Source organism: Podarcis erhardii (assembly GCF_964252035.2).
Source record: "Podarcis erhardii genome assembly, chromosome: 4".
Lineage (NCBI taxonomy): Eukaryota > Metazoa > Chordata > Lepidosauria > Squamata > Lacertidae > Podarcis > Podarcis erhardii.
The window spans coordinates 73,439,434-73,446,370 of record NC_138508.1 but is presented as its reverse complement, the minus strand read 5'-3'; the positions used below and the strand labels follow the sequence as shown (position 1 = coordinate 73,446,370).

General features: G+C 43.4%; 1 long non-coding RNA gene across 1 annotated transcript; it reads left to right on the top strand.

Annotated features, from left to right (window-relative positions):
* Positions 1–321: 321 nt before the first annotated feature.
* Positions 322–2,320, top strand: LOC309340190. The gene is made up of 2 exons (XR_014155847.1): positions 322–1,376; positions 2,002–2,320. It is a non-coding gene; the product is annotated as an uncharacterized lncRNA (long non-coding RNA).
* Positions 2,321–6,937: the final 4,617 nt, after the last annotated feature.

Sequence of the window (6,937 nt, the reverse complement as noted above, 5' to 3'; positions counted from 1 at the left end):
TCATCTCGCTTTATTGGCCGAGGGAGCTGGCGTATAGCTTCCAGGTCATGTGGCCGGCATGACTATGCCGCTTCTGGTGAACCAGAGCAGCACACAAAAACACCGTTTACCTTCCCGCCAGAGCGGTACCTATTTATCTACTTGCACTTTGACATGCTTTCGAACTGCTAGGTTGGCAGGAGCAGGGACCAAGCAACGGGAGCTCACCCCGTCGCGGTGATTCGAACCGCGACCTTCTGATTGACAAGTCCTAGGCTCTGTGGTTTAACCCACAGCGCCACCTACGTCCCTAGGCTTAGTCGTCTCCGGTTAAGGCTAAGCAGTTCCTTATTCTGTTCTTGCTGCAGAATGAGGGGGCTTTCCTTCCAAGGCAACCACAGCAAAGCATGCTCGACTTTAGTTGGAAAATAAGCACCACCTAACCCCAGCCATGTTTGGAACAAGAGGACAGTCTCCCATTCCGGGGTTCAAATTGGGAATCTGCTTTGGAATGCAGGATGTTTTCAGTCCCACGTTTTATAAGGGAAGGAATCCCCACGAGAAGGTGCAGGAAAAAATCTTTGTAGACGACTTTTATAAATCTACAAACAAATATGATGAGTCCATAGCACATGAAAATCAGCAAATCTCAAAAGAGTCTACCTTGGGACCAGCAACAGTAGGGAAAATTTATATTCTGGTGACCAGGAAAGCAACCAAGGAGCTGGGAAACCTCCCCTCACCATGAATTTACAGAGTGGTCTTAATTTAAGTAAGAAATTATTCCACAGTATCGGACGTCACCACACCTCTGCCACACAGTAATATGGAGATAATAAATGCCTTCCCCCATAGAGTTGTTATAAAGCTTTTCATTTTTAGAAAAGAGATGCTCGACTAGATGGATCCTTAGTCTGATCCACCAGTACTACTGAATCAAGTTGCTGTAATTCAAAGTGGTGTTGAAACCCAATGGAAACAACTAAATATTTGTTTATTTATGTATTCGTTTCTTTCAAATCTTGCTCGCTCATTCCTTTGGAACTGGCAGCTTGGAGTGCTTATTGCCACATTTTGTACCCAATCTTTGCATAAGCTTACATCTAACAAAAAAGTGTCTTTTCAAAGTGCCAGAATCATACTGGTATTCAAATGCATACTGCCTCCGAGCAGTTGCCAAATGTTCCAAACGGCCAGTACCCAGGAGTTATGATTTGTGTTGTTCTGAGCATTCAAAGCAAGCTGCATTCTAACTGCCTCAGAACTCCAAGGGGCAGTTGCTACAGTGCTCAGACCGGCTTCACTCTTCTCAGGTCTTCTCTGAGGTTAGGCACACAAAGAGAAAGCCCTGGGGAAACTCCTTGTGTACCAGAGACTGGTTGAAGAACTGATTTCATGTAGGTGCATATATGCAGCAACCCTCAGTTCCCCACCAACACAGCAGTGTTTTCTCAGACAAGAACAAATTTACTTTTATTTCCTTTTGTCCTGTCTGAGAGCCACTTGGCAGGCTTTTCACATTGTGTGTGTGTGTGTGTGTGTGAGAGAGAGAGAGAGAGAGAGAGCGAGAGAGAATGAGGATTAAAGTCAGAAAGGATTCTGTCCTGAACAGTAGCTGTATTGGTCTGTTGCACCAAACTTTCTTTCAAGGGTAGAATGCGTAACTTTGGTTGGCTCATACCTGACATTTTAACAAAGAGAGGGAAGGGAGGGGAGCATAGGAATGCAGAGGAGAAGTGGACAAGACAAGAATCCAATTATCTGCATGAAGGGGGTCCATGCAACAAAAGGGGTTGTGTGGTTGTGCAATTTCTTCGCCCCTGGGGAAGTCTGATTCCTGGCACTTATGATTGCAGGTACAGCAGACTTCCATTCCTACGTCTCAAGGGGGAAATGCAGAATTTGCCCTAGAATGATGGCATTGTTTTAGCTGCACATCACTATTTGCTCAAACTTTAGGAGATGTCCATATGATACTGTGCCTAACTATCTAACTGTTATCTTTTGTCTGTTTTTCTCCAGCATGCCTTCTATCACCAGCTTTCCCAGTAACAAAGCTCCAGTTCCACCCCAGGCACATTATGGCTCCTTTCTGGTACAGCTGTTGTGCAGGGTGTCCTGTTTTCGACTGGGTGCCTTTGTCCTGGCTCTTATTGGCTGCTCCATAATGCTAATCTTGGATGGAGAGTGTGGCAGGTTGAGAACATCATGGGCAGCAACAAACCTGGCATTGAAGGAACTGAGATCTGGGGCACCTGTTCCGTGTGTAGAATTACGATGAAGAAAATCAACATTATATGCATACCATTAAACGATGAGGAGTCCCTACCCTCTGAAATAATCATTGCCTAGGACTTGATGCCATTGGCCTCAATTGCTAATGCGGTGGCCGTTTTTTGTATGGCCTTTGCGCTATATAACATCTTTAAGCCTGGAAAACACAATGATTTCATCGCTACCTTCTTTTTTCCCTTCTTGTGTGTGTTTGCAGTCTGTTTTACAGAGAATACTGGCCCAGTCTTTGAGTGCCTGTGTGCTGCTCTCAGCCCTGGCCAGCAAGAACAATGATCAGGGACACTCGGCTTCAGTGGTCCAGAGAGACCTAGGCACCTTTAGGCAGAATAAAAAATTAAAAATTAAAATTAAAAATGATGGAACACAAAACAAAATAGCGGTACACACTAAAGACATGATACATAATTAAATGTGATGAAATATCTGTGAATGAAAAAGAACCATGTCTTTTACCAAATCATCTCTCAATTGCTTACATTTTCAGCTCTAAGCTGAGAGTGTGTGTCACATTTTGGTCTGCTGTAGATAGAAACAAGCTGAGAGAAGAATCAAATACCAAAAAATTAAGAAGTGACTAAATCTAAGGCCCACATAATTATACAAACTATAATTTTGATCCATGATTTTCTTAGAGTCCTGTAAAGTTTTCAGTTTTTAGGCTTCCAGAAGGTTTGGTTTTCTGCCAAATTTCACCAGATCTTATTTTATTTTGTTGCTGCCATAAATACAATTCTGCCCCTTACAGCTTTCCCACAGTGATTTGCTGCTAGGAATGACTTTGACAGAAGACCACAGGTATTTAGGAACAAATTTCCCTGTACATCACAGTAAAATTGTTATCTATACAGACTGTGCTCTCTGTGTCTATAATCCATACTGTGAAAGGAAAAATACATTACACATTTGTAAAAGTCAACAGTTTCATAACGAAACCTTGGACGTAGTAATCTTTGACCTGCGTATCCAGCCTAGGCCACTACTTTCCTGATAACTCCTGGTGTCATTGTTCTTCATCTCAGTCAACTTGCTCACTTCATCCTTTGGTTTCTCAAAATTTGTTCTGGAGTAAGTTATAATGATTACCTGTCAGGGTCACCTGGTCCCTGTGTTAGCTTATTAGACATGGTTTACTTTGTTGACACTGGGGTATTTGAACTTTTCCATAGAAAGCCTAGCAGGGAGGATTTGGTTTCCTAACACAAACTTCTTTTTGCTTCTTTTTGCAAATTGAGAGGGTGCCACAGGGGGCAATGCAACAATGATGAACAATGGAAGGTGATTCTGTGAGATGCGACGGGGGGGGGGCATCAAATTTTGGTGTTGCACAGGGAGCCACTGAAAGTCCACCAAAGTCTACCACTGACACAAGTGATTTTCCCTCTCCTTGTAGCCTCTCACCAACCCTGTGAGATATGGAAAGCTTAGTGGGTCTCTCACTGAGGACTCAGCTACATTGGCAAAGAAAATTTGCTTTATTTTCGTTGTTTATGCATTCTAACACAGTGGCACCAGATGGCGCTGTGGAGTTTTGCTTTTTGCTCCCCCGAATTCTCACTGAGGACTCTGCTGAAATTTGAGATTCTGAGGTCTGCCACTGGGAAGGTGGTGGGTGTAGCAGAATTTTCCCTTTCTAAAGATTTTTATTTCTAATTTTGCAAGCCTCATTATCTGCTGATATCTCCCTCTTGCACATGACTGTTGATTTTTTGGCTGCATAATCGATTAAATGTGGCTGCATAATGGACCCCACATAATTGATTACATTACACAGCACACACACACCCCATTTGAATGGCATTGCCCATCAACTATGGGGGCCCAGCCCATTTAAATAGTTTATTGGGGGGGCGGGCAGGCTGAAGGGACCTCAGCACCCCAGGAACTGGCTCCTATGCGTGATATAGAACACAAGTCTGCCCTACCTACCCAACATCTAGATGTTTTCTAAATAAAGAAGATCCAGTGGGAAATCATTTTAAATCTCCTATGCAAAATATCCCAATGTATGCATTAACATATTTCTATCGTTTCATTGGAATATTCATTGGAATATTTATAAACTGCCAACTCATGAAAAACTCAAGGCAATGAAATCATTAAAATGTTATGAAATTATTCCTATATTACAATACACATAACACTGAATCAAAAATAAGTGTCTAAAAACGCCAGACGAAAGAAAAACGTTTCCAACCTGTGACAGAATTCCAGAACTACTACAGGTGCCTACAACTGGGAGAAAAATCACTTGGGGTTCTTCGTTGAATTGATCACAAGAGGTCAGTCTAATTCAACTTATTACCAAACTTAAAACCATGGAGAGACCTGGTCTGAACAAAGACATTGGATTCTTATCTCATTATACATGACAAAGCCATTTTTCACCTTCTCACCCCTTGCTTTTTCCTGTAAGACCTATTGCAGTCGTTAAGAGTCGTCAACAGGCTCATCACAGCTATCTGCCAATCACCCATTCCCACCACCCTTCGGAGTAATACCCCTCCCCACCTTCTCACTATATAGAAGGGTCTGGTGACTTCTGTTTCAGTGTATCTGAAGAAGTGTGCATGCACACGAAAGCTCATACCTAGAACTAACTTAGTTGGTCTTTAAGGTGCTACTGGAAGGAATTTTTTGTTTTAATTCAACAGTGATATTTTAAGACTATTCTTTTTTCCCTGAATCGTCTGCACTTCCATGTGGCAGCTCATTGTGGTCTTGGTTCTGCTCATGCTTGCAAAGTGTGCACAGGATTCACATGCCATCCTCATAAAAATGCTGCCACATATTATTTCCCTCTTTAATCCAGATTTACCATTTCAATAAATAGAAGCACTTGTGGAAACTTGTGGTAAATCTCGATTACATTGTGGGTGGGGGTGATGGGATGGCATTTTGCTGAAGACATCATCCTGTGGACGCTGTAAGAAAACCAAAAAAGTTGCATGCCTAAGCACCACTGAGGTGGTTCCATGCAGCAGTCTGTTGCGGACTTGCCGCACTGACATCCCATCCATTTATTCAAACAAGTGGCTAGGCAGAAGGTATCTCTGCTGCTTCTCAAGTGCAGTAGAATCAGCAAGCATTTTTTATTATTATTCCCGATTGCTTTATGATAGCAACAACAAAACGTGGGCATTTGTCCTGGTTTGTTTTCAGGGAGATTAGATCACATTGGCTCTTCCAAAACCATCTGTTCTGATTTGTTTACAAGGAGGTTAGATGATGTTGTGTTAAAGCAAGTGTTACGCCACACACTTTTCAGTGCAATTTCCCTTCACAGTCCTTATTGCAAAAAAAATAAATTAAAAAAATCATTCTTTGGGGGGAAGTGGTTTTGTTGCATAAGACCTCTCAATGAACTATAAGATACACTTCAACGTTCTTCAGATAGGGACATTTCTTACTGTACCCCAACTCCCCATCTCAACCCTGCCATTTTTTGTTCCCCCCAAGCATTTCCTATCGGAAGAAGGGCAATTCGCCACCATCACATGGGACTCAGCACACATGCCCTGTGCCATCCTGAGAAAACCCCTTAATTCTGATTTTATTTTATTTTATTCTTTGGTAGATTTACAAACACAGAGAGATAAATAAGTTTTAGGAAGGGGCAAGATTAGACATGGATACACAACGTGTTCATTAAAAATATAGTAATCAAGACTCCATGAGGTTCGCTCTGCTCCCCCTTTCTTCCCACCTAGGGTGGCCCTGCCCTCTGCCTCTCCCTCAGAGCCAGTTTGGTGTAGTGGTTAAGAGCGATAGACTCGTAATCTGGGGAACCGGGTTCGCGTCTCCGCTCCTCCACATGCAGCTACTGGGTGACGTTGGGCTAGTCACACTTCTCTGAAGTCTCTCAGCTTCACTCACCTCACAGAGTGTTTGTTGTGGAGGAGGGAGAGAAAGGAGATTGTTAGCCACTTTGAGACTCCTTCGGGTAGTGATGAAGTGGGATATCAAATAGAAACTCTTCTTCTTCACGCAGGGCTGGGCCTTGGAGGCAGCAACCTCACCTCCTCACCTGCTCTCCAGCAACCACTACAAGCTGCTGAAGTGGGTAGGCCTTCAACAACAGCCATAGAAAGGCCATGGAGAAGCATGGAGAATGCTCCCTTTGCTGCCACTGCTCAGGACACACACTGATTCCTCCTTCTCCTCGGCAGCAGCAGTGGCAGGGGAAATAGGGACATTCCAGGATCAAATGAGAAGCTGGGTTGGCTTTTGTAATTCTGGAACTGTTCCTGGAAAATCGTCACGCTTGGAAGGTATGCTATAAATGCTCAGCCCAGTGTGTTATCAAAGCCCACCTGAAAGTAGTGAGTGTCTGAAAGTGCACTGAGTCTATATAAACACACACACACACACACACACACACACACACACACACACTTCCTGAAATTAAGAAAGCTGGGCATGGTGGGGAGGTAACCATGGGTGGGTTTTGTGAGAAAGAAGGGGAGTTCTATTCAGACAATTGACCCATCTAACTCTGTCTGCAGAGGTGACCCGCAACAACCACCAGGACTTCAGATGGAGCTGTTCCTAGTGCTACTCAGAAAGGCTGCGTATTGAACTGCGTATGTTTTGTCACTGAGCCTTCCCCCATGCATTGCTTGTCTGCATGTCTGTGAAGTACCATTCAGACATGCCTGTGCTACCT